The 27,485-nt window shown below is 36.3% G+C and overlaps 1 protein-coding gene across 10 annotated transcripts in view; it reads left to right on the top strand.

Annotated features, from left to right (window-relative positions):
* TIAM2 (TIAM Rac1 associated GEF 2) overlaps nt 1-27,485 on the top strand; it is a 310,489-nt gene that overhangs the window by 88,986 nt on the left and 194,018 nt on the right. The window lies entirely within an intron of this gene.

The following is a 27,485-nucleotide window of genomic DNA, read 5'->3' as shown; positions in this document are numbered from 1 at the left end:
TTTGGGCTTGTGCCAATTGTACACAGATTTGGCAATATGTGGGCCCAGGTGGGGGGTGGGGAGAGGTGTCTCACCCAAGCTTTTTTTTTTCTCTTTTTTTCATTAACTACTATAGTTATGAGGTTTTTTTTTCTTTTCTTTGGACTTTCACAGGGGCGAAAACCTTTTCAGCAACTTCCAGTGGAAGTTTGAGAGGTTTTAACATTAGAATTCAATTGTATAATACTGTACTGGATTGAGAACTTGATTAATAAGCTTGAATAAATGCATTAAAAATAAACAAGTTGTTCTTTGAAGTTGCAGATTTATTCCCAGCTCTATACTGACTGAAGATTATCTTCATTCTTCTTTTTTTTTTTTTGGTGAGAGTTAATAAAACAATGGGTGAGCAAAGTTCAGTTTATAAAGGTGCCAGTCACATGGATGTAGACGGTTGAGATTTCCGTTTGTGCTCATATTCCAGGAATGTAGCTTAATAACAACCAGAATGGGCCAAACAGAAATTGATGGAAATTATTATGCTTTTTCCCCAACTACCACTTCCTTTCTGTAGTTTAAGGTTAGCTTTTATGTTTGAATGAATGAAAATGGTTTCATATGAGTACAAAAGGAGGCATGGCACCCTTTTGGCATTGTGTTTTTTGATGAAAGTATGTTGGCCAAGAAAGAACATAAAATCCAAATTAGCCACTGAAGATTATGTGGTAGCAACAGTCATATTTTTGTATAAGGGAACATCATAGAGCATCCCTGGTTGGTATTGGCAATCTATGGTGAGCCTTGCCTTAGCATGTCAGTTTTATAATTTGAAAATCTGGAGTTCAGTTTTAGAGTGGGTAATTAAGCTCTTTATATCCCAAATACTTTTGCAAACCTTCCCTGACTGATCAGAGCAGACTACTTCCTTTCAAAATGGATGTAGAACTTTCCTTTAAATTGTAGTCCCATTATGCAGTTATACTTTTTTCATGCTTGAATCAATGAATCAACTAACTTTTAGTAAGTGCTAAGCATTGGAGATATAAAGAAAAAAGAAAGAACAGTTGCTGTCTTTAAAGGATTTATATTCTTTACAGGGAAATAGTATATACATATGTAAACACATGCAAAAGTCATACATATATTTTTTAAATTTTTGGTTTTTTGCTTTTTTGGAGGGCAATTGGGGTTAAGCGACTTGCCCAAGGTCACATGGCTAGTTTTTGTGTTGTGTCTGAGGCCGGATTTGAACTCAGATCCTCTTGACTCCAGGGCCAGTACTCTATTCACTGTGCCACCTAGCTGCCCCAATTCATACATATTTTTAAAAAATATATATTTATTTTTGGTAAAGCATTAGTAACTTGGGGCTGGTATAATTAAGAAAGGCTTCATGTTAGAAGGTGATATTAAATTTCCCTCTCAGATAACATCTTTGTTCATATGTCCTTTATTTTTAATTTGTGTATTTATAACAGTTAAAATGACTTACTTGTTCAAAGTTGTTCTTAAAAAAATATTGCTGTTACTGTATACAATGTTCTCTTGGTTCTGCTCACTTGGCTTTTCACCATTTCGTGTAAATCTTTCCATGTTGTTCTAAAATCACCGAGCTCATCATTTCTTATTGTGCAGTGGTATTTCAAAACAGTTATACGCCACTTCAAAAACTATGCTTTTTTGAAGGAAAGTAGGCACTGTAGAAGTAGGGGGTTCTAAGGCAGGTGCCAGGCACGAGCTTGTCTCAGTTTGCTAGTGCTTGCTGCTGTAGAAATGTAAAGGCTGGTGGGTAGAGGGGAGCCTAGGAAGCCCTCTAAATATTAGAGTTCTCTTGTGTTGTCATAAGGATTTTGTCTTCTTGGAGGTTCTCTCATCTGTGGATTTAACTGTAATTAATAGATTAACTGACGCATAACACCTGACAAATCCTTTGTTGGAGATTCAGAGTATTGAAGAGATCTGTAGAAAATGACTAAGTCCCATGACCTCTAGATTAATATTTCTTCTACCATAATGTTTGTTTCTGTCTTTTTTATTTGAGCTTAGAAACTCTTAGAGGGTAGAAATTATATCTGTGTAGCTTTGTTTATGTAGTATAACATGTAATTAATGGAATTCAAATAATTTTTTTATCTATCGGGACATGAAATTTCAGGATAAGGCCAAACAAAAGATGGACTTGAATGTATTCTATTTATGATCTGTTCCTTTTCTGCTCAACTAGGTTTCATTCTTCCCCCCAATTATATATTTAAAGAAGATGTGAGACTTGGGATGGTAGTTCAGTTGGCATATATGGATCAAAGGAAAGCTTTTTTAGGATTGAGAAAACAAAAGAATATTTTCAGGCAGTTAGGAAGAAGGCATTAAAGAGAGAGACTGAAAATAAAAGAGAAAGGAGTAATGATTACAGAAGCAAGAGCCTGATGGAGGTGGAAAGCAATGAAATTGAGGATGTAGGAAGACAGAAGTTACTGTCATTGGGGAATGGGACTACAATACTTTGTGACCAGACCTGAGACCTAGGAGAATGGGTGATGATGTTGAGAAGCTTTCAGGAATGTAGGAAGAGAATTGAATTCTCATTGCCAGATAGCTAAAGGCATTTTTAATAAAGTAGGATTCTAAATCATCTGCTCTAATATGAGGTTTGGGTGTTCAACTGAGACCTTGTGATGAGAAAAGTTTTGGGATAGTATCTCCAGGTATCTACTACTTAACATCCATTTTTGGAAAGTGATTTTCCCTCCTTGACCTCTGTTTCCCCTCCTTGGACCTCTATTTACTTATGAGTAAGATGAAGGGGGTTGGACTGTGAGTCTCTAATTGTCTGATCACATTCCATAAGTTTTGTTATTCAGTCATTCAGCCATTACCGACTCTTTGTGACCCCCTGGATCATAGCAAGCCAGGCTGTTCTATCCTCCACTATCTCCCAAAGTCTGACCAAACTCATGGTCCTTGCTTCTTTGATACTATCCATCCATCTCATCCTCTGCTGTCCCCTTCTCCTTTTGCCTTCAATCTTTCCTAACACCAGGGTCTTTTCCAATGAATCCCGTCTTTTCATTGTGTGGGCAAAGTATTTAAAGTTCAGCTTTAGTATTTGTCCCTCCATTGAATAGTCTGAATTAGTTTCTTTAAGTATTGACTGATTTGATCTCCTTGCTGTCCAAAAATCTCAAAAGTCTACTCTAGCACCGTAATTGGAAATTGTCAATTCTGTGACGTTCAGCTTTATAGTCCAACTCTCACTATACATTATTATTGGAAAATATAGCTTTGACTATATGGACCTTTGTCAGTAAGGCGATGTCTCTGAGTTTTATTTATTCTAGAAATGTCCTCTAATAAATCAGCAGTGTTTCTGGAATAGATCTGGGAACCTAGGATTATGATTTTCTGGTTGGTTTCTTTGGGCTACTTTTATCTCTTGGTCTTCAAACCTTGCAAGAGCTGCTGAGAGGAAAGCTATGAGTCTTATAGGGTGAGTCAATTCAAGTTTTGGTGCCCAAGAAAATGGGAAAATCTTTGCTTTTACTATGTTCCAATAAATTATAAACTGTATGAGTGATTTATTCCCCTGCATTGGAAAAATGGAGAGGTAAGAAAACCTATTTTGGTACCTTACAACACTTCCAAGACAGATTGGCACTTACTTACTGGTCCTTGATTTTTCCATTATTTGGCTCTGACTTACAGAGGTTGACTGTCTCAGTCTTTGGAAGAGAGTTCCTTTCCTTGGCAAAGCAGTTATCAATACATAATCCCTGTCTAAAAGTATACATGCTACAATTGCAGGATTAATGTTCACTCACATGCAAAGTAAATAGTTATTTGAACTAAGAGATCAAAGGAATATGAAGAAGGAATAAAAGCAAGGTAGTCAGTTTTTTAAAAGTCACAGGGAAAGCTTGTCCATATTATTATCTAATTAAATGTTTTGTATAGTAGGAGAAACATATTAGAAGAACAGAAATGCAAATGTGTTCAGAAAGCAAATTATGCTGGGAAAGACATGAGTTACTGTATACTTTTGCAAAGAAAATGAAACAGTCATTTTTCTTAACTAGTAACATGAACAAAGAACATCATTATTCTTTAACTGTATGGAGCCTAGAGCTGCACCCTCAGTATTGTCTAGTTCAAAAATGTGCTCTCTGAGGGTTATTATACAAAACGCACAAAAAACATTGAAGGTTTATTTACTTAGCTTTTGGTTCCTTGGTTTTCTCTAGCTAGCTCTATGAGAAAAAGAGCTGCTTAAGCAAACTAATTTCTGTCAAATCAGTGTTCATTTGCTTTTGTTATTTTTTCTTATATCCTTTCTGATTTTAAGCGAATTTCTTTTTTTTTTAAATCAATTGGGGTTAAGTAACTTGCTCAAGGTTACACGGCCAGTTATTATTTCTGGGTGTGGTGCTGAGTATCTGAGCCCGGATTTGATCCAGGTCATCCCGACACTGGAGCCGGTGCTCTTTCTCGCTTAGCCACCTGGCCGGCCGCCCCTAAGCAATTGGGGTTAAGTAACTTGCTCAAGATTACATGGCCAGGTGTTTCTGGGTGGGTGCTAAGTGTCTGAGCCCGGGATTCGATCTCCAGGTCTTCTCAACACTGGAGCCGGTGCTCTTACTCGCTGTGCTACCTGGCCGCCCCGCGAATTTCTTTATGATAAATTTTTTAAAAGGCAGTGATAAATAATGTGGGGGCAAAGGCCATTCTAAGCAGTGAGCTTAATTGATTGCATTTGTCTTTTATGGGATAATTTTTGTAAAGATGAGTCTTCCCAGAGGCCTAAGTGGAGACTGACCTTACTTACAAAGATGCTGCTTTTTTTTTTTTTATCATGTTTGCATCACTACATCTAGTGAGTTTAAATATGTTATTGTCTGGGAAGTGGATTTGTAAGAAAGATCTAGAGAATGACGAGTCAACACATTTAAAAAAAAAGGAATATAATACGCATATTTATCGAACACTTACTATGGGAAAAATCAGCTTTAACTTGGTAGCTTTCAGAGGTCCATGGTAGAGCTCCTTGGCATAGATATTTGTTCCCTGATGCAGATTGTGACCTATACATGTCTTCTTCTTCTTTGGGATTTGTGTCTCTGTGATTCTATTAATCCTCGTAGAGCACTGCTAATATGGTGGAAGCTTCCTTACTGGGTCTTTTCATATTTTGTGGATATTGGAGAAACATTTGGATTATAACAATGCAATTATTTTTGCTATAATCATTCAGGTATGATAAAAAACAGCCTGGAAATAAGATTTCAAAGCAGATTTATTAAATTTTAATATAGTTATGTTGAGAACTCATGCAAAGGTGGTTACTTTAGACCCCAGGGCAGGTTGTTTTATGTGGTTAATAGAGTCGAAGTCAGTATCAGCTTTGAGAAGACCATTAAATTTCCCTTTAAATACCTTTTACTGCTCTGTTTCTGTCCTATTTACAACCTGAGTTTTTTTATGATTAAAATGTAAAAGCTTGAAAAATGCCTCATGGCATTGTGGATGGAGAGCCAGCTTCAGATCTGGGAAGACCTAGGTTTAGTCCTCCCCTTATATGCTTCCTGGATGTGTGACCCTGAATAAGTTAATTAACTACTCAGTGCCCTAGGCAACCCTGTAGGACTATGAGATGCAGATAAGGTAACAACCAGCAACTCCTATCTCTGTCCTTAAAAACTACAACAGGTCTTTATGAAAAGACCCTGTGTTAGAATGTTTATTATCCACTTCTGATTTCACTCAGCAATCAGTCAACAGGCAACTTTAAAGCACCTACTATGTTGGATGCCAAGTGCTCACACTCCTTTTTCCTCTGAAGAATATTTCAGATTAAAGGAAAGTATCATTTATAAGTATAGTTACATCTCAGCAGAGCCCAAAGTAGGTTAGCTAAGACAGGATATTGTTGAGTATGATAAAGTGGAAAAAAAAGTACCAGATTTGGAGTCAGAGGACATGGGTTTGAAATCCTGGCTCTGCTGCTGATCCTTCCTAGGCCAGCCAGGTGGCACAGAGGAAAGAGTGCTGAGTCTGGAGTCAGAAACTCATCTTCATGAATTCAAATCCAGCCTCAGATACTTATCAGCTGTGTGACTCTGGGCAAATCACTTCACCCTGCTTGCCTCAGTTTCCTCATCTGTAAAATGAGCTGGAGAAGGAAATGGCAAATTATTCCAGTGTCTTTGCCAAGAAAACCATAAAAAGGGTCACAAAGATTTGGATCCAACTGAAAAACGACTGTACAACAATAACCATCCTTGTAGTTCCAGATAGCTATGATCTTGCCTCTTATCAAGAGGGCCTGACAGTATCTCATTTCCTAACTTGTCTTATTGAAACAGTAGACAAATCATGCTGCTTGATCTTTTCTTTTTCTTCTTGTCATCTCAAGCACTTAGATGAATATTTTTGAAAGTTTAAAAGATAGTTAAAAAATTTTTTTTTTGGTTATCAAAGTAGTCAGCAAATATGAACATTTAAGTTTTCAAAGAACAAAAAAGGAAGTTAAATGTGAAACTGTGAATTGCCATCATATCACTAACTTATCAGATAGATTTTATGCATCTAATCTTCATTTTTCTGATGAGGAAATTGAGGCACAGGGTTGTGTGTTTACACACCACCACATTAGAGATGGAATTAGAACTCATAGCCACTAATTAAGTAGTAAGCCATCTGCTTTTCCTGTAATTAAGCATCAAAAATTTCACTTCAAACAGATCATTTCCTATCTATAATGTATAATCCTAAATAAATTCTGAACCTCCCCTAAGGCAAAAAGTATGATCGAAACATAACAAAATACTTATTAACACCTTTCATTGAAGATCAAATGCCTTTGAAGATGATTAACTTTCACCCTTTTAAGTGAATAAATGGGAAAAGTAAAATTAACCCACCAGTTGAATAAAGCACAACTTCCCCAGGGTCAGATTGTCAGTTTATGAGCCAGTTGAACTAAGGATGTTGGTTTTAATCATCTGAGCCAAACAAGTTAATTTCATTTTAATGATCATCAATCCCATGATCAAATTAATGCTTAATACTGAATGCTTTTATATCCTGACCAACATCAAGACAGCTTTGGTGATGTGGATATGAGGAATTCTGTTAAGTTAAAAAAAAACCCAATCCATATAATAAACATTCACAACTTTCTGTTCAATTAGTATTCTTAACAAAGATGTCTTATTATTATTATTATTATTATTATTATTATTATTTATGGTGATACTTTGATGGATCTGTGATTTCCTTATTGTGGGTACTCCTTCCATAGAGTAGATTGCAATACATATATTGTTACTCATCCTCTGATTCTTACCCATATCTTCCCATGAATCCTTCACAGTGTACATAATATGTTGGCTCTGTTTGTGTGTGTGTGCACATGCGTGTAATTTTTCTAGATCTTGAAGTTGCATGGATATAGATGGAGCACATGGGTTGTCATTCAGTTAGCTATTCTTTGTTCCTGCTGCATGACCATTTACTTTTCTAATGTTAGATCACTGCTGACCTTCTCTCCACCTCTTTCCTGGTGTAGTTCTTTTTGGGTAATGTGTTTTATGGCCTATTCATGGCTATCATGAACTTCCTTGTTGCTCTTTGGGTGATCTACAGCATGGTGTGCAACAACACAATTTTAACTTACAGAATCAACTAAAAAACTACTTTAAATAATTAACAACTTTAGCAAAGTCACAGGTTATAAAATAAACCCAAATAAATCACCAACATTTCTATGTATCACCAACAAAGCCCAGCAGCAAGAGATAGAGAAATTCTATCTAGAAATTCTAAAATAACCATGGGCAATATAAAATATTTGAGAATCTACTTGCCAAGACAAAATCAGGAGCTGTATGAACAGAATTGCAAAACATTTTTCACACAAATAAGGTGAGATCTAAACTATTGGAGAAATATAAATTGCTCATGGGCAGGCTGAACTAATATAATAAAAATGACAATTCTACCTAAATTAATCTATTTAATTTATTAAATTTACCAAAAATTTATTTTATAGAGCTAGAAAAAATAGTAACAAAATTCATCTGGAAGAACAAAAGATCAAGAATATCAAGGGAATGAATGAAAGAATCAGAAAGGAAGGTAGCCTAGCCATACCAGATCTAAAGTTATATTATAAAGCAGCAGTCATCAAAAGTATTTGGTACTGGCTAAGAAAAAGAGTGGTGGATCAGTGGAATAGATTAGTTACACAAGACACAGTAGTCAGTGACTATAATAATCTGATAAACCCAAAGACTCCAGCCTCTGGTATAAGAACTCACTATTTGGCAAAAACTATTGGGAAAACTGGAAAATAGTAAGGCAGAAACTAGGCATAGACCAACATCTCATACCATATACCAAGATAAGGTCAAAATGGGTATATAATTTAGACATAAAGAGTGATTCTATCAGCAAATTAGGAGGGCATGGAATAGTTTACCTGTCAGATCTATGGAGAAGACAAGAATTGATGACCAAACAAGAGATAAAGAAAATTATGGAATGCAAAATGGATAATTTTGATTATGTTAAATGACAAAGGTTTTGCACAAACAAAACAAATGCAATAAAAATTAGAAGGAAAGCAGAAAGAAGGGAAACGATGTTTACAACTAGTATTTCTGCTAAAGGCCTCAGTTTTCAAATATATACAGAACTGAGTCAAATTTATGAGAATACAAATCATTCCCCAATTGATAAATGGTCAAAAGATATGAACAGGAAGTTTTCAGATGAAGAAATTAAAGCTAGGTCAAAGGATATAAACAGGAAGTTTTCAGATGAAGAAATTAAATCTATTTATGGTCATATGAAAAAATGCTGTAAATCAGTATTTATTAGAGAAATGCAAATTAAAACAACTCTGAGGTACCAGCTCATATCTATCAGATTGGCTAATATGACAGGAAGGAAAATCATAAATGTTGGAGATGATATGTGAAAAGTGGGTCACTAATGCATTGTTGGTGGAATTGTGAACTGATATAACCTTTTTGGAGACCAATTTGGAACTATGGCCAAAGGGCAATCAAACTGATACTGCGCATATGCTTTGATCCAGCAGTATCACTACTGAGTCTGTATCTTAATGAGATCATAAAAAAGGGAAAAGGTCCTACATGTTCCAAAATATTTATAACAGCTCTTTTGTGGAGGCAGAAAAATTGGAAATTGAGAAAATGTTCATCAGTTGAGAAATGGCTGAACAAGTTGTGGTTTGTGCTATAACAAATGATGAGCAGGTAGATTTCAGAAAAACCTGGAAAGGCTTGCATGAGCTAATGCTGAGTGAAGTGAGCAGAACCAGGAGAACATTGTACACAGTAACAGTAACACTGTGCAATGATCAACTATGATTGCCTTAGCTCTTCTCAGCAATATAATGATCCAAGACAGTTCCAAAAGACTTGTGATGGGAAATGTCCATATTCAGAGAAAGGACTATGGAGTTTGAATGTAGATTGAACCATACTATTTTCACTTTTTTTTTGTTTTTTATTCTTCATAATTTTTCCCTTTTGTTCCATTTCTTCTTTTACAACAGACTAATGTGGAAATAAGTTTCCATGATTGCCACAGCATAGCCTGTATCATATTGCTTCCTGTCTTTGGGAAGGGGGATATGAGGAAGGGAGAAAAAAATAAGAAATTAAAGTCTTATAAAAATGAATGTTGAAAACTATCTTTACAGGTAATTAAAAAAATAAAATACTATTTACAAAAAAATTAAAACCTCATAATTTTAAGTACAGTAATTTTACAAATACCTGTAAAATTTTCAGTATTTTTTCCTTTGGATATTCTTTAAAGTTTTATTTATTTTTTTTAAAGTCTCTTCTTTGTAGAAATTGGAGATTATGGGTATGGAACATTACGCATCTATTAGATTTCGTTGTGTTGATTAGTTTTGCTGAGATGCTTTCAAAATATTAGTTATAAGAAATAGTTCAGGGGTGGCTAGGTGGCACAGTGAATATAGAGCACTGGCCCTGGAGTCAGGAGGACCTGAGTTCAAATCCGGCCTCAGACAGCGCAAAACTAGCCATGTGACCTTGGGCAAGTCATTTAACCCCAATTGCCCTACCTTCCCCCCTCCAAAAAAAAAAAGAAATGGTTCATGGGAATATACTTAATGAATGAATTAAAAATTAATTAAGTACAATCTTTGTCCTCTAGGGGCTTATATCCAATCCAACAACACATACTGGGGAGTGGTACCTTGTTATTTAGTCATTTTCATGTTCTGTGTTACTCTTCATGATCTCCTTTTGGGGTTTTCTTGGCAAGATAATGGAGGTGGTTTGCCATTTCCTTCTCTATGAGTGGTGGCTATGGAACACTTTTTGGGTCTAGGAAGTTACAGGAATAGTTAATGGAGTCATAGGACAATCAGTTGACATTTTCTTTCCAGAATATGAATAGTTTTGTTATAAGATCACCAGGTGGAAAGGACCTTGGTTGGTATAATTTGTTTCATGCAATCAATGCTAAAGATCACCAGGGAGAAACATGATGATGTTAAAACAAATATATCAATAGAACTTAAACATAAAGAATAAATACTGTGGAAACTAAAGTGCTATCTGCTTATAGGCTGGTAGATATGATGGAGTTTTAATCTTCAGACTTAATTTGGAAGAAAATACTTAGGTCCCAGAGCGATGCAGAGTGAAAAGGTGGAGAAACCAGGGTGGTTAGTTAGTTCGTAGGATTTGGAGCTGAAAGATATTTTAGACATCATCTAGTTTCAGTCCTCTCACTTCACAATAGAAGTAGTTGTCCTAATCCAGAGTTAGTGATGCTGTAGATAGAGGGCACAGAGGCTGAAGTGGACAAAGAAATTAGGTTTCAGGTTCTTCAGAGGGGATGATGTGCCCATTCTTAGAGAAAATAAACCCTTTGGTCTGGGGTTGTAACATGCAGTGATGGTCATTAGCACAAGAATGAATGAAGGTCATTGAAATCTTTTTCTAAACTCTTCTCTTATAATGCATGCTTTATTTAAAAAAATAAATAAAATTATGTCTTTAAAAGATTGTATAAAAGAATTTTCTAATTGAGATTTGTTATTCACTCTCATGAAATAACATGAAATAGAAGACCAATGGGAGATATGTTGCCAATTTCATGCTAAAATAATTAAAATTAAAAGACCCACAATCCTTGCACTTTAATGAAAACCTGTGATTATGGTTCTTTAGGGAAATGCAAGTAATTTAGATCTAGTAATTGTAATTTGATGCCAACTTGTGTGGACTTTCTATTCTTAGTTAGAGAGGGTAGGGATCCAAAGAATAAACTGCTGCAAAGAGGAGAAAGAACCTGAAGATATAATAACAATTAAACTCCTCAGTTGCATCATTGGAATTTCTATTAAAAAAATTCGTAGTTTCGTATGTCATATCCAGTTTGAGTCAAAATGTACAAATATATTAAAGTTTGCACTGCATTTGCTGCAGTATGCACTTACTGTTAAGAAATTCCTGGTAAAAATTCCTAGTGCTTATGTACAATAAGGCCTAGAGAATACATATCTTTTCAATTTTTGTTGTTCAATCATTTCAGTCGTGTTCAACTCTTTGTGATCCCATTTGGAATTTTCTTGGTGAAGATACTGGAGTGGTTTGCCATTTCTTTTTCCAGCTCATTTTATAGATGAGGAACCGAGGTAAACAGGGTTAAGTGACTTACCCAGGGTCACACTGCCAGAAGCCAGATTTGAACTCAGGAAAATGAGTCTTCCTGACTCCTGGTCCAACATTCTATCCATTGTGATACCAAGCTGACACATTTTTTTAAATCACTAGCTTCATTCTGATCTAAACATAGGTCATATTTTCTCCCCAAAGCTAACTTGTATAAAAATTGAATGCAACCATAAGTGGTGTCATATTTCATTGTATAGCTGTGAATTTTTTTCTTTTAAAGGAATTTAATTTTATAGGCATAGTCTTTATCAGTTGCCTGTATTGTTTAATTAAAAAGTGTAGTTTCTTTAGAAGTTAATTTAAATTTTACTAATTGAAATTTGAACGTAAGCTCCTTGATGGCAAGGATTCTTTCTTTCTTTTTTTGCCTCTGCATTCCACCTCACCCCAACCTAGCATATCATCTCTGACATGTGGTAGAGTACATAATAAATTCATTTAAAACTAATTTTATTTTCAGGTCCAAATTCTCTTCTTCCTCCTTTTATCCATCTTGAGAAAAAAAAAAAAACCTAGACCTTTTATAAAGGTAAACAGTCAAGAAAAACTGACCATGTCCAAAAACAAAACAAAACAAAACAAAACAGAAGCTTCAGATTTGCTGGACTTTGAGGTCATCACCTATCTGGAAGTGAATAGAATGTTCTATCATGAGTCCTCTGGCATTGTGGTTGATCGTTGTTGTTGATAAAGAGTTCCTAAGTCTTTCAGAATTGTTCATCTTTATAATATTATTGTTGTATAAACTGTTCCCTTGGTTCCTTCATTTTGTATCAGTTCATGTAAGTCTTTGCAGGGTTTCTCTGAACCTATCCTCTTCATCATTTCTTACAGCAAAATGTTATCTTGTCACACTGATATGCCATAACTTGTCCAGCCATTCCCCGATTGATGGACAGTCCTTCAGATTTCCATTCTTTGTCACCTCAAAAGGAGTTATAAGTGTTTTTGCACTTGCTTAGAATTTGTATTGGTTAGGATTGTAAACACTGAGTAGGGTGGTTTGGCCAGGACAACATCATACATAGAGCACTCCAGGGAGAGGCTGTGCTTAAGAGCTATCCCAAACTCCTACCCTGGCACCATTTATGAAAGCTGTAGGAATACTTGGCATCTGGTAACAAATCACAGATACAGGGAGGACTGATGATGCATGGACTTGTGCCTAATCTTGGTATGGGCACAAAATAGTGAGCAAATTCAGAAGCAAGCAGCAGCACATGTTTTTATAAGTGAAATGAGAGAGCTAGAGGAAAAAATGGAGAAAAATGAAAACTATGGAAGAAAGAATTGCAATGGGAATGAACAGCTTGGAACAGAGGTACAAAACATTGCCCAACCAACAAGCACCCGAAAATCTGAATGGACCAAATAGAAGCTAATGACTTTGAGAAAATAAGAAATATTACCAAAAAGTTGAAAGATTGAGAAAAATTGAAGAAAATGTAAGATATCACAGCAAAAAACAACTGACCTGGAAAACAGATCAAGGTGAGAAAAAATTAGAATCATTGGACTACCTACTTGAACACCATGACCAAACAACAACAACTCCAGCCCATCATCATCATCCAGACATCACATTCAAGAAATATTTTTAAAAAAACAACTTGACAGACAAAGAATATGAGTGTTAGAATCCATTTCTCAAGTTAAATGAAAATACTGACTTGTTATTTAATGTAGAGGAGATAGTAGGTGACATTGACATTTTTAAAAAATACTTTAAGAACCTCCTTAGTGAAAAACAAATTGTGATTTGGAAAGTCAACAGCAGGAATATTCATTGTACAAGTAGAGAATACCAGTGTGGGTATAGCATTGCTCTTGCCCCTTTGGCACATCATGACTCTTTTTCTCTTCCATCAGTATGATTCAGCTACCTGTGAATTTCTTTGCTTATCCCATCCTCAGATGTCACTGGGAGCCTGTAATGTAATGCCAAAAGAAGGCAACTTCCCAGGTTCAAAATACCAGCATAGGTGCTCTCTATTTTATTCAGTAACAAACTCAGAACAGAGAAGATCAAAACATGACATCATTCAAAATACAGCATTTACTAAGTGTGATTAAATAATCTCCAAGGCCTACCCCACCCCAGGACTTTCCAATCATTCAATCAATTACAAAGTCTCTGTTCCAAATACTTCTCCACCCCTAGGCTATACCTTAATTAAGTCCACCACAAAGCCCCTCTTCTCAAATGGAGATTAGTTTCCAAACATAAGTAAAATACATTCATTTGCTCAACCATAGAACACAAAAAGGTCAAAAGTTCCCCACCCCTGGATCACAATTGAATCTACCCCAGAGTTACATCAAGTTTAAACACAGCACTTAATACCCAAATGGAGGTCTTTTCTTCATCTTGACAGGAGGCAAGTTCTCAGCAATCTTAGTTCCTGGAGAGACAAGGCTTAGCAAGGCCATAAGATACATTGCCAGTCCCTTCATGAATTTATCCTCTGTCTGTAGAACAGCCCTAGAACCCCTGAACACATTAGCAAAGCCCTCTCCCAGGATTTCTGTAAACATACAACAAGAAAATCCTTCTTCAGGGCTTCTGAACCAACAGAAAGGCTCCCAGACCCCTGCAACAACAGTACTGTCCCTCACCAGTGGACAGTATTCATTCTGTCTGCAGGACAGTCTCCAGACCCCTGCAACAACAGTACTGTCCCTCACCAGTGGACAGTATTCACTCTCTGTCTGCAGGACAGTCTCAGGCCTTCTTAACCAAATGCCAGGTTCCAGGACTTCTTCAACAGGACAGTCTTTCACCAGTGGACAAATCTGGCAAAATAACATCAAAACAGACAGACAAAGTACCAGCAAAACAGCCATGTCTCCTCAGTCCTTGGCAGCTCAGGGGGCAGGTCTCAAAAGTCCAGGGCAATTCAAAGCGGCCACCAGCAATCCTCTTAGTCTCTCTCTCTCTCCACGAGGTGCTGCTTCCAAAAAAAAAAGATCTTCCGCCTCTCTCCAGTGTCTCTCCAAATCTACGTCACCAGCTCCTCCCAGTTCAGGACTTTCTTTTCACATCAACAAGCCCATCCCACAGGTGGGATTAACAAACTCTGGGTTTTAATACAATCAATTTGAAAACCAAGCCAATACAGGGGAATCTTTAATTGCCATTACTATCACAGAGCCACATCAGTAAAAACTGCCTTAATTTCCAAACTAATGACAGATTTAGAGTCAGTCAAATTAATGACTGCTTAAAGTAGGGATGAAGTAGAGAAAAAATTATTTGTATAATCACTCTTTTCTTCTTCTTGAGGTCTGTTTTCTCCTCCTTTGATCATTTTTTGACTATGTCAAACCTCAGTGTCAATTCTTGACAGTTGTTATTGTGTGTTTAGCAGTGCTGTAATTTTTTAATAAAAGTCTAGCAATGAAAGAATTTGAGTCAGGTTTGATTGGTATGTTGGTATATTAGGACTAGCTATCGAAATTGATAAAGTAGGTCAATTTGCTTCAGTTCAATTGAATCTTCAAACTCAAGGAATTTTCTGTTTCAAGAAACTCCTTACGTGAAGAGATCACACTGACAGTGTTTGATATTAGATTCTAAACCCACTGTACAACATAACTCCTCACTTAGGAAGAGGAGAAGTTTCTCAAAGTTGTGGGTGTTCAGATGATGCCCTAGGAGCAGGACAAATGACTATATTCTCAGAGAAAATGGAGTTTATAGTAGAGGAGAAATCTTACAGAAATCTTACAATCCTAGAATAGTGAACTTCTAGGACTGAACTCTAGTCTCCCATAAACATCTCTGCTATTGTAATAAAGAACCCAGAATTTTCTTAGACATTACATGGAACCTTTTCTCACTAAAATTTCAATTCTGTGAAATCACTATAGACTTAGAAAAATAGAATCGATCTTTTTATCTGTTCTTCATGCCTGGAACTGACGTTTTGCACATCTTGAAATTCTTCTCTTCCTTTAAGGTTCAGTACCATGTTTGTGTCTTTTTTTCTTATCTCTGTCTCACAGCTCCAAATAGGTTGTAAACTCCTAGAGGGAAAGGACTGTCTTATTTTATCTATGTATGTATTGCCAGTATGTAGCAAAGTGCAGTGCACATGACTGAAACTTAATGAAATAAGACAATTTTGTTTGGCAAGAATACTGGAGTGGTTTGCCATTTCCTTCTCTAGCTCATTTTACAGAGGAAAAAACTGAGTCAAATAGGATTTAGTGATTGCCCAGGGTCACACAGCTAGTCTGAGTCTGGATTTGAACTCAGGTTTTCCTGACCCCAGGACCAGTACTCTATTTGCTATGCCATATAATAATTTTCTCTTATATAATTTGGCTTTTATAAAAATAATACATCTCATTTTTATCCTATCTGCAGGTCTTCAGACTATTCAGACTATTTTGTTCTAAAACTGCCTACTTGAAAGAACATTTGATTCATGTCACACTATTGCTTGTATATTGAAAATGATCATTTATTCAGCAAATATCAATTATTTACTCTGTATTGTACTTTTAGCTAAGTGCTGAAGATGATACTAAAGGAGATTCCATTTTCTCTCCAGAAATTTATAGTATAATCTGGGAGACAAGACATGCAGAACTGAAACAGTAAGTAGCAGTACTTGCTGTTTAGTCTGGATCATCGCCAGTCTTGACTTTTTGTCTTGTCACCGAACTCTGTTGACTCTGGAGAAGAGAGTGAGGCTGATGACTGTGTAGGTTTGCCTTGCTTAATCCAATTCACAGACAAGTCAAGACATCACCCTCATTACATCATTGGTCTTCTTTGTGAACTGGGAAGGAACAACAACTGTAGTAATTCACTAAGGCATAATATAATATAAATATAATATAATATAATATAATATAATATAAATATAAATATAATATAATATAAATAATATAATAGCATAATAGAAAGAACAATCGGTTTTAGGACTCAGGAGACCTGGTTTCCAGTCACTACTCTGATAATGCATAATTTGTGACCTTAGGCAAATCATTTAACCTTGATGAGTCCCATTTTCATGATAATAGCAACTCATATCTGTACCTTAAGGTTCTCAAAGTACCATAACACTATGAGATAGAGTGTGATGAAGAAAGCGTTTTGCAAACTATATAGACATATTATTAACATTGTCATAGACTTAGGGGTTGAAAGGATCTGAGAGGTAATCTTGTTCAACTACTCAATTTTACAAATAAGTATTGTAAAATAATCTCAGATTACAGATAAGGAATCTGCGGCCCAGAGAGGTTGAGAGTTTTGGTCAGGTTCACACAAATTTTCAGTGGTAGAACCCAACCTGGGGTCATTTGATTGAAAATAGAGTACTTGTGCCGCTATGGGATACTTGCCTTATTATTGGATGAGTTAGATAGGTTCTGAATAGGAGAAGGAAAAAGGAAACATTTTCCAGATAATGGATTTGGATCAAGCAGTAGCAGAAACGTAAACGTTCACTGGAAGATTAGTATGTCATGTTCAAGAATATCATTGATATTCTGCCTCTCACCTTTACACAGGATATTCTGTCTCTTGCCTCCATGCCTTGGGACACATGGTTCCACCATATATTTCCTCTTCCCTTCTGCCTGGAAGAAACCCTTGTTTTCTTCCAAGTACAATTCAGGTGTTATCACCCACATGAGATTGTTTCAAACCTTCTTCCTCTCCCCTCCCCCAGTTAGAGCAATTTGTTTTGTATTGTGTATGCATGGTATCTTCCTAGTAGAAATATAAGTTTCTAGGGATTAAGAGCTATCTGATTTTGGGCTTTGTGACTGCAGGACCTAGCCCAGGGCACCAACACATAGTAGGTACTTTATAAATGCTTGTTGAATGGAATTGAACTTGGAGAAGATGAAAAAGAGACCATGCTTTGTGGAGAAGTCAAATTATATGTAGCATAGGGTTAAATTGTGGAGGATTTTTAATTCTAGGATGCTTATACTTCATCCTGTACACAAGAGAATGACGTGAACTTAGTGTTTAAATGTCAGATGAGTTGTAGCTGGGAAGAGGAGTCAGTGAAACCAGTTTTGAGACTTTTACACTAAATCCAGGAATGATTTTTGGTAATTTCCTGGTTTAGCATGGTAGGAAATAGATGTGGAAAGAAGGGAACAGGGAACAGTTGAGGGAGTGATGGGATCAAAGACTTATAAATCTTATTCTAGTGTGTTATAGTTCAGAATTGAAATGAATTATCCTTTTAACCTAAAGGAAAGCCAAACCAGTCACATTTTTCATATCTAAAGACTTGAGTAAGCTACTCTGAATATTTAAAATCATATGAGTAAGAAATATGAATTTTCAACAGTAGCTTTTTATGCTGTTTGAAAGATGCAATTCTGCATTACAACTCTAATTTTTGTGCACTAGGTTTATTTTCTTTGACTCATAGACTTAATTGGGTATTTTAGAAATGCATATCTTTCCCTCATTTCTGATATAAAGAAAAGATTATAGCATGCCCCGGGCTTATATTAGCAAGGTGATGAAAGGAAAAGAGAGAGAGTGTTGGTTAAGATCTCTTGTTTCTTTTGATAGCCTTATTTCTATTATGCCTCTTTTTAGCATCTGAAAAGAATTCCAGATGATATTTTCATGTATACTTTTCTTCATTTTCTCTTCTTCCTTTCCTTTCTCTTCCTTTTGCCTCATATGTATGATAAATGTAAAGTATAAATGTATCTATTTACATACATGTTGTTTCCCCCATTGGAGTGTAAACTTCTTGAAAGCAGAGCTTATTACTGCTTTTTGTTTCTTCCCAGTATTTAACACATTATTTGGATTATGATAATCACCTAAATATTTGAATGATTGATTGAATGTTGGCATGGTACTTGTTTTAGAGATGATAGAAAGAAGGTTAACACTTCTTGTTCACATCATCCAGTCTTCTACTTCTGAAGTACATATGTGTATGTATATGTATATGTAAGGGCAATTAGGTGGCATAGTATATAGAGTGCCAGACCTGGAGTCAAGTAAGACCTGAGTTCAAATTTGACCTCAGATACTTACTGGCTGTGTGACCTTGGGAAATTCACTTAACCATGTTTGCCTTAGTTTTCTCATTGTAAAATGAGCTAGAAAAGGAGATGGCAAACCACTCCAGTATCTTTGCCAAGAAAAATCTAAATGGGGCCACAGAGTCAGACACAAATAAAACAACCGAGCAACAATATGTATACACACACGTGTATATAAATATATGCATCCCTTATCTCACATACAATAAAATGAAGCCTTAAGACCTTAAAACGGTAAATGCAATAATGTAAGAATGGAAAGGAAGAATAATCTCCCATCCCACAGCTTTATCTCTGTCTTTGATACTGACACAGAGATCACAGGATCATTAATCTAGAAAAGGACTCAGGTTCCTGTTGACTCCAGGGCCAGTGCTGTATTCACTGTGCCACCTACCTGCCCCTATTTCCTTTGAGAGAGGCCCTGAAAGACCCAGAATGCACTGAATCCTTAGTAAGCCTGGGCATTGAGTTTGGTTAAGACTTTATGCATAAGTTAAGACCATTATGCATAGCTTGTTCAGCTTCCTGAACTTCCGGCAATTGCCTCAAAACTGGTTTTGGCTCTTTTTTTTTTTTTTAGAAAAAAAACAACAACAAAGTACTGAATTTGAAATCAGAGGACTAGGTTTTTCATATTTTGTCTTTGTCACTTACCTGTGTGACTTTGGACCAGCCAATAAGTATTTATTAAGCTCCTACTAGTTAGTACCTGGAACTTTGCTAAGTGATGTGGATACAAAAGAGGCAAAAGATAATCCCTGGCCTTAATGAGTTTATAGTCTAATGGGGGAGACAAAAAGCAAACGTGATAAGTGTAAACCAGCTATATAGGAAATGATTAACAGAGGGAAGACTGTAGGATTCCTGTAGAGGGTGGAATTTTAGTTGGGATTTGAAGGAAGTCTGGAAAACCAAGAGGTAGAGCTGAGGAGGGAGAGCCTTCTAGTCATGGGAACAGAAAGAGGAAATGCCAGGAGAGTCTTGTTCTTGGAACAGCAAGGAGGCCAGTGTCACTGGATTGAAAAGGATGTGGTAGGGATTAGGATATAAGAAAATACTTAAAATATGGTGATGGTGGTGAGGGGTAGCTTATGAAGGGCTTTGAAAGCCAGAAAAGTTTGTAATGGACTTTTTTCTAAGTTTTTTTGGTAAGTTTTGTAAAACAAGCCCTTTAACTTCTCCTGGTCTCAGTTTCTCATCTGTAAAATGGGAAGATTGAACTGGATGAACTCTTAATGGTTCTTTACATTCTAAATTTATCGTCCTATGAGTCCTCAAGACTAAAATACTTTTTGTATGCCCCTAGCCCTTAAGTTTTAGTGACTCTCCCAGTGCATTCAGGATAAAGTTCAAATCCCTTATCTTAGCATTCAAAAACCTCTTTAGTCTTGCCTCAACCAGTATTTCTACCCTTGTTTGTATATATACTTGCATAAACCATTCAGTGCAGTCAGACTGGTTTATTTATTATTTCCCCTCACTACCATGTTCTTTGTCACCTTCACGTCTTCTTTTTTCTGTGGTGTAGGCTTTTATTGTTCAGTCATTGGGGTTTTTCCTGGCAAAGATACTGGAGTGGTTTACCATTTCCTTCTCCAGCTCATTTGACCAAGGCAAATGATTAAATGACTTGCCCAGGGTCACACAGTTAATAAGTGTCTGGGGCCAGATTTGAACTCACAAAGATGAACCTTCCTGACTTCAGGCCCATCACTTTAGTTGCCCTTCTGTTTGTGTTAGTCTCTCTGATTAAACTTCCCTTCCCATATCTGTCCATTTGTATAACTCCTCTCCCTTCTTTGAGGCTTATCAATCGACTGATAAGCATTTATTCAACATCTTCCATGTGTCATGCTTTGTTTTAGGAACCGGAGAGATAACACCCTTATGGTAGCTCCAGTGGGGGTCCTGGCCTTTGGTGATGAAGTGACTTCCTCTGAGCCATAGCATCACTTTGCTGACACTTTCAGCCTTTTCCTCTTTTTGTATTATCTTTGTATGTCCTGTGTTACAAACTAGATCCTTTTCACTAGTATTTCTAGTGACCACATATCAAGTCAGTAAGTTTATTAAGCACCTACTATGTGCCAGGCACTATTCTAAGTGCAAATATCAGTCTTCCTGGTCCAGTGGGGAAGACAACATGTAAACTATGTGTACATGAGATATATACAGGAGAAATGGGTAATCACAGAAGGAAGGCTCTGGAATTAAGTGCAATAAGGAGAGGCTTCTTATAGAAAGTGGGATTTTAGTTGATGCTTTAAGGAAGCCAGAAAGTCTAGGAGACAGAGATGAAGAGAAAATTTCAGACATGGGGGACAGCCAGTGAGGATGCACTAAGTTGGGTATTGGAATGTTTCGTGTATGGAACAGTGAGGTCAATGTCACTGGCCTCATCATAGGGTGTATCTGTTTGTCAGAGGAAGAATTTAGAGCAACAGTAAACCTTCCAATGCCTGCCACTGAAGTGCTGGCCAGACTAATTCCAGCCTGAATCCAGTCTAGCTGAAAGTATACCAACCTTGGGAATGCAATGCTGGACAGTTATATCACTTTCTGGGATGAAATTCTTTTTGATCTTTCCAGCCATTCATTTATCCTTGCTTTCTTTGTTTTATTATTATATTATTTTGGGGGGTGTACTCACATGTGATAGATTTTTATAAATGATAAGAACTTTGATTTATCATATGGAGGAAAAAGGCTTTGCTCCATATATCTAGAATTCTGACACTGAGTAGACTGCTATAATTTCCTTTTTCATCATAATTAGTTACCCTTTTGATATGGATGGAATGTTTTTTTAAAATTTTTATGGTCTGCTGAAGGACTATACACCCTTGCTTTGTTATGATTAGCATTTATGACTTTAGTTCTGTGCAGTGTGCCTGTCAGTCAGCAGTGTTATAGTACATAATGATGTAGTCTGAATCAATGACTTTGGTTGAGTTATTCGTTATGTTTCTTAAGCCTTTCACTGAATACTTGAGGCAGGTTGTAATAATAAATGATCTGTCTGAACTGAAGCCTAGAGATGAAAATGAGTCAAGTTCTACTGGTCAGTGACTCACAAAGAGTTCAAATGATAGGTTGGAGATTGCCCCCTGGAAAAATGTTCCCCTTCCCACTTACTGGTTTGTTTCATAGCAAACAGTATCTGGATAAGCAGCACTCATTGTGGGTGAGGTTAAAGAAAATCTGGGACAGTAAACTGTCGCTCCCCACTCCTACCCCATTCCCCCAGAGAGAAAGTGGAAACAAGATTTGAAAAACAAATGAATTTCAAAGGAAGGTAGCTAAAGAAACATCTAGGAGATAAGTGGGGGTCAGAGGGGAGTGGGGAAGAGAAAAGATGTGTTTTTTAAGGGCATAGGTTAAGTAGTAACTTCAGCTTGCTTTTCCCCAAAAGACTTGCCCTAAGTGAAAGGATTGTTGTGCTAAGTGTGTTCTAGATCCTTGACAGTCTGCAGCCACTGGGTAGTGAAAGTTTTATAAATACTGAGAGGGAAATCAGTGAGTCTACCAGACCTTGACAATAGCCTTACAAATTGATGGATGTTACAATGTTACATTAGGTGTGGATTTCCTCTTGGGCCTTCCTTTGTGAGAAATCAAAATTCCTAGATTACAGCTTTGGGTTTAAGATTGAGGGTGAGAGTTGGCTGGGGAAGAGAAACCTTTCAGCTTTGTTAAAAAAAGAAATCTTCAAAACTGAGGGAGAAAAATAAGATATATTCCTTTTAAATCATGGTAATATTGTAGATGTTTGGAGACATTTTCCCTTTCTCCTACTCCTCATCCCATTTTTTACAGCTCCTGGTTGCAACTATTTTAATATCAGACAGAGCCATCAATGAAATCTTTTGAAAATTCTATTCACCTATGAATTTTTAAAAATCACCATTTATGTCTTTACTAGCAAAAAAAAAAAAATCCAAGTACTTTAAATTTAGATATGTGTAGCTACTGCCAAAGCAGTCCCTGCAGGATTTAAGAATTTAGAGGATGAAGCAGTCTGGTGATACTTACTCATCATACTAATTCAACAAGGTGCACCTGCAGAATTTTAGCTGCAATCCATAAATCTCCTTAAAATTTTTTGAATGTACTCAGCACCACACCCAGAAATAACTGGCCGTGTAACCTTGAGCAAGTTACTTAACCCTGATTGCTTAAAAAAAAAATTTTTTTTTTTTTAATGCAGTAAAGAGTTACTTCATCCAAATCATCTTTGGGAAAAATTTTTAAATAGTAGAACATGTGATCAGAAATAGGTATATTCTCAACTAATTTAATTAAAATTAAATGTATTATTTATTTTGCTAAATGATAATTTAATGACATAGTTAATTGCATTCACCCACATTGATAATTACTAGTTGGCTAGCATTGAAGGTCAATATTTTGCACTAGGGTAGCAGGGGGCAAGTGATTATGTCCTGTTGGTTTTTTCTGGGCTAAGTGAAATGTTGGGTTGCTAAAAATCTTGGGGTAGGCAGCTTTTGACTCTAGGGATATTGGATGCCCAGAAACTGAAATTTGCAAAAGCTACCCATTTGTTGTAAATCAGTCATCTAACTACTTAAATGTGAATTAGTTAGATCTTCATGAAAGTAGAAAAAGCAACTATAACAAAATAGGGGAAGAGTTGGGGAATTAGCTCCTGCTATCTTTTAATGTGGCATAGTGGAAGAACATTGGAATGAGAGTCAAGAGATCTATATTGCAATCACAGGTCTGTATCTTCTCAGGTAAGGCACTTATCCTTCTCTGGGCCTCAGTTTCAATGTTGGTAAAATTGAGGGGTTAGATTAGATAGTGTCTAAGCTCTTATTTAACTTTAAATTTTTGTTGTTCTAAGCATTCACAGTACAAGTGTTTAAATCCCAAATAATCAGTAATCAAAGAAGCCAAGTTTTACCATCTGTTGTTCATCCAGCTCACAGTGGTGATACAAATGCAAGCTAGGACTGAATTTAAATTATATTGGTATTAAAAATTCCAGTCTGTCAGAATCAGATCTTCTTCACTGACTTTGACCAGTTTGATGGATATTTATTTCTTTTGCTTTGTTGAAGATGGATTTAATGTGCCTCAGACTGCTTCTGTGTGTTAAGGGTCTGAGTTCACTGTATGGGACTCTTAATTTAGGTGGGAGCACAGCAATAATTTCTTTAACAAAGCAGGAAAAATGAAAAATAAAAAAGAAACCCAGGGCAGTTAGGTGGTGCAGTGAATAGAGCATTGGCCCTGAAGTCAGGAGAACCTCAGTTCAAATCCCGCCTCATACACTTAACAGGCATTAGCTGTGTGACCTTGGACAAGTCACTTAACCCCAATTGCCCTGCCTTCCCCTCTCCAAAAAGACAAAAAAAAAAAACGAACCTCTAGGTCATATAGTGCTCTGCAATGATTTTTTTATATTTTTCTTGGAGGGGGAAGGTAGGACAATTGGAGTTAAGTGACTTGCCCAAGGTCACATGGCTGGTGTTAAGTGTCTGAGGCGGGATTTGAACTCAGGTCCTCCTGACTCCAGGGCCAGTGCTCTATTCACTGCACCCGATTTTTAAAAATATTTTGATGAAAGATATGAAAAGTTTGGTGTTTGGGGAATTTACTTATTTGGGAAGTGCATTCATATTCTTCCCTTCTCCCTGTTTCTCTTTCCCTTCCTCCTCTTTCTCTTTCTATCCCTAATTAATGATGTATTTTTTTTATCTGCAATGTTTCTTCTTTGAAAAAGGGAAATAAGATTTCTTGTCAATGGAATGTCAAAACCACCATCATCTGTATGTATGAAAGTTAGAACTCTCACATTCTATCTATCTATCTATCTATCTATCTATCTTTCTATCTATCTATCTATCTATTTATCTATCTATCTAGAATAGGGGCCCCTTAGGGTCCCAGTTGAGGACCTAGAGGGCCATATGTGGCCTCAAATCTGCAGGTTTCCTACCCCGATCTATCTATCTATCTATCTATCTATCTATCTATCTATCTATCTATCTATCTATCTGTCTGTCTGTCTGTCTGTCTGTCTGTCTGTCTGTCTGTCTGTCTGTCTATCCATCCACACACACAGACACATATAATCTTTTGCATGGTTTCCATAGTGTTACTCCCCTTTCATACTCTTGCTTTTGATTTGAAAGCATTGTTGACCATCCACACAACTATATATCATGATCTGGACAATTGAAAATCTTTATAGAATTAGTGTTTATTCACCATCTACTGGGAATCCTTCCATTTGGATTCTATCCTAAACATCCAACATGACAGTAGCCAATACCTTTGGCTAACGTTTGTTGTTTGGTTATTACATTTGTGTCCAACACTTCATGAGCCCATTTAGGGACTTCTTGGCAAAGATATGGGAGTGGTTTGCCATGTCCTTCTCCAGCCCGTTTTACAGATGAGGAAACTGAGTCAAACGGAGTTAAGTGACTTGCCTAAGGTCACACAGCTAGTAAGTGTCAGAGGCCAGATTTGAACTTGGGAAGATGAATCTTCCTGACTCTAGGCCCAGAATTCTATCCTCTGTGCCACCTAGTGATCCTTGGGAAGTATACCTCTTTCTTTTTATGCCTACTTGATATTAATAAGGATTATTGAACAAAATTATCTTACGTCTTTCAAGGGGTCTTTAATAATTTTAATATGTGAGGAAGATGCCTAGGAAAATTGTTAAAGTGGGTATTTTAGGGGGCGGCTAGGTGGCACAGTGAATAGAGCACTAGCCCTGAAGTCAGGAGGACCTGAGTTCAAATCAAACCTCAGACACTTAACACAAAAAAAACTAGCTGTGTGACCTTGGGCAAGTCACTTAACCCCAATTGTCCTACCTTCCCCCTCAAAAAAAATAAAGTGGGTATTTTACTCTGCTGAATCAAATGATTTTTTGATATTCAACAAAGATAATATACATTGTGGGGATCTTGCCATCTCTATACCTTTTAGTAACTTGAAAAACTGTAAAGATATAATTTATTGTAAAATATAATTTGTGAAAGCCTGTTTTCTTATCAACATCAAAGACACTTTCATGTGTGTGTAGACTGTTTTCATAAAGAATCTGGAGATATAGAAAAATAATATATCTCGATCATTAGGAATATTTTCTCTATTTTTTTCCGTCAACTTTTTTGGTTCATATTTTCCCTGAAAAAGTTTTTGATATCTTCTCCTTTTTCAAAGATCTTGAGAATTGATGTTTATTGTCTCATTCCCCCAGATCATGCCATTTTTAGCACAAACCACTGCTTGTCTATTGCTTCATCTATCTGTTTGGTCTATTCCAGTTTCTCTTCCTGTCTTTATTTTGTTCAGTGCTATTTTTATATCCTTTTGTGGCAAATCAGAGACAGTTCAAATATGAAATATCAATAATGTTTAGAGTTTAAGAATAGAAATGTATATGGATCTTTTAAATTTTTTTCATGTAGTGCTCTTTCCTTACTTAAAGATAAAGTTTATCCTTAAATGAACTAAGTACCTTTCAATAATATTCACATTTTTATAAAATTCAAGCAATCTTTGTATGATAGGGGCACCATGAAAAGAATGAACCTTTCTGATGAATATTCATTTTGTAAAAAGTAAAGGGATTACACCTTGATATTTTGACTTAGAGAGCTAGAATTTGATTGGTCCACACAATTAGTCACATAAATTAAGAAGGCTTAATTTAAAACAGAGCATCATCTACAATAATTTCTAGAACACTTATTCTTTGATCTGTGTTTGAACTATAATTTCATTGGTTAATGCAAAGAAATGTTTCTAGTAATATATAGCTCTAAAAGTATCCAGTAGGTTGAAGACAAAATCATGATATAACTTTAGACTATTTGAACTGGAAGAAACTTTAGAGTTCCATGTAACTGAAGCTCCTTTTATGGATAAGGAAATTGGTCCCCAGACAGGTTAAGTTACTTGCCTAAGGTTATACAACTAGGTTGATGTATAAAGACAACCCTTCAAGATTAGTCAATTGATTTGTTTCTATAGGGTATATGACTTTAGTTTAAGCATTATTGGTTACAGCCATATAGTCTGTGGGTAGGTAGATAGCAACTTATAGTCAATTTCAAATATTTTCATGTGTGTATTAATGGATATGTATAAATATCTATCATAAAATATGCTACCACCAATACATTTTGGACTCATGAGTTTAGCTATAACTGATAAAAGTTAATCCAAAACTTTCAGGTGCAATTCTTTTTGTACCAAAGGAAGTCCAAGTGACTATTTTCAAATAATGCTAATTTGTGCCATTTTGTCGTTGGTAGCCTAGTGTTATGTTTGTCCAATTAGTGAATGGCCTGTGATTTAGTAATTAACTTTTAGTTCCTTTCATTACTCTTTTAGAATTTCTTTTCAAAATAGAATTGAAAATTTTTTTATTGATTATTAATGAAATAAATTTGTTAGAAGATTCCAGCTTTTAAAAAAATGTATTCCTTAAATTTTTAACTTTCCCTTTTTCCTTCTTTCTCTCCTTCCTTCCTTCCTCCTTCCCTTCCTCCCTCCCCCTGCTTCCTTTTTTCCTTCCTCCCTCCCTCCTTCCCTTCCTGCCTCCCTCTCTCCTCCCTTCCTTCCTCCCTCCCTCACTTCCTGCCTCCATCCCTCCTCCCTCCCTTCCTTCTTCCCTTCCTTCTCCCTCCCTCTCTTCTCCCTCTTTCCCTCCCTCCCTCCCTCCCTTCCTTCCCTCCC

Source organism: Petaurus breviceps, unplaced genomic scaffold, assembly GCF_028583685.1.
Source record: "Petaurus breviceps papuanus isolate PSGF00001 unplaced genomic scaffold, PetGlider_PUasm1.0 90784, whole genome shotgun sequence".
NCBI lineage: Eukaryota > Metazoa > Chordata > Mammalia > Diprotodontia > Petauridae > Petaurus > Petaurus breviceps.
Note: the sequence above shows the minus strand (reverse complement) of the source record. Positions and strands in the feature narration are given on the sequence as shown.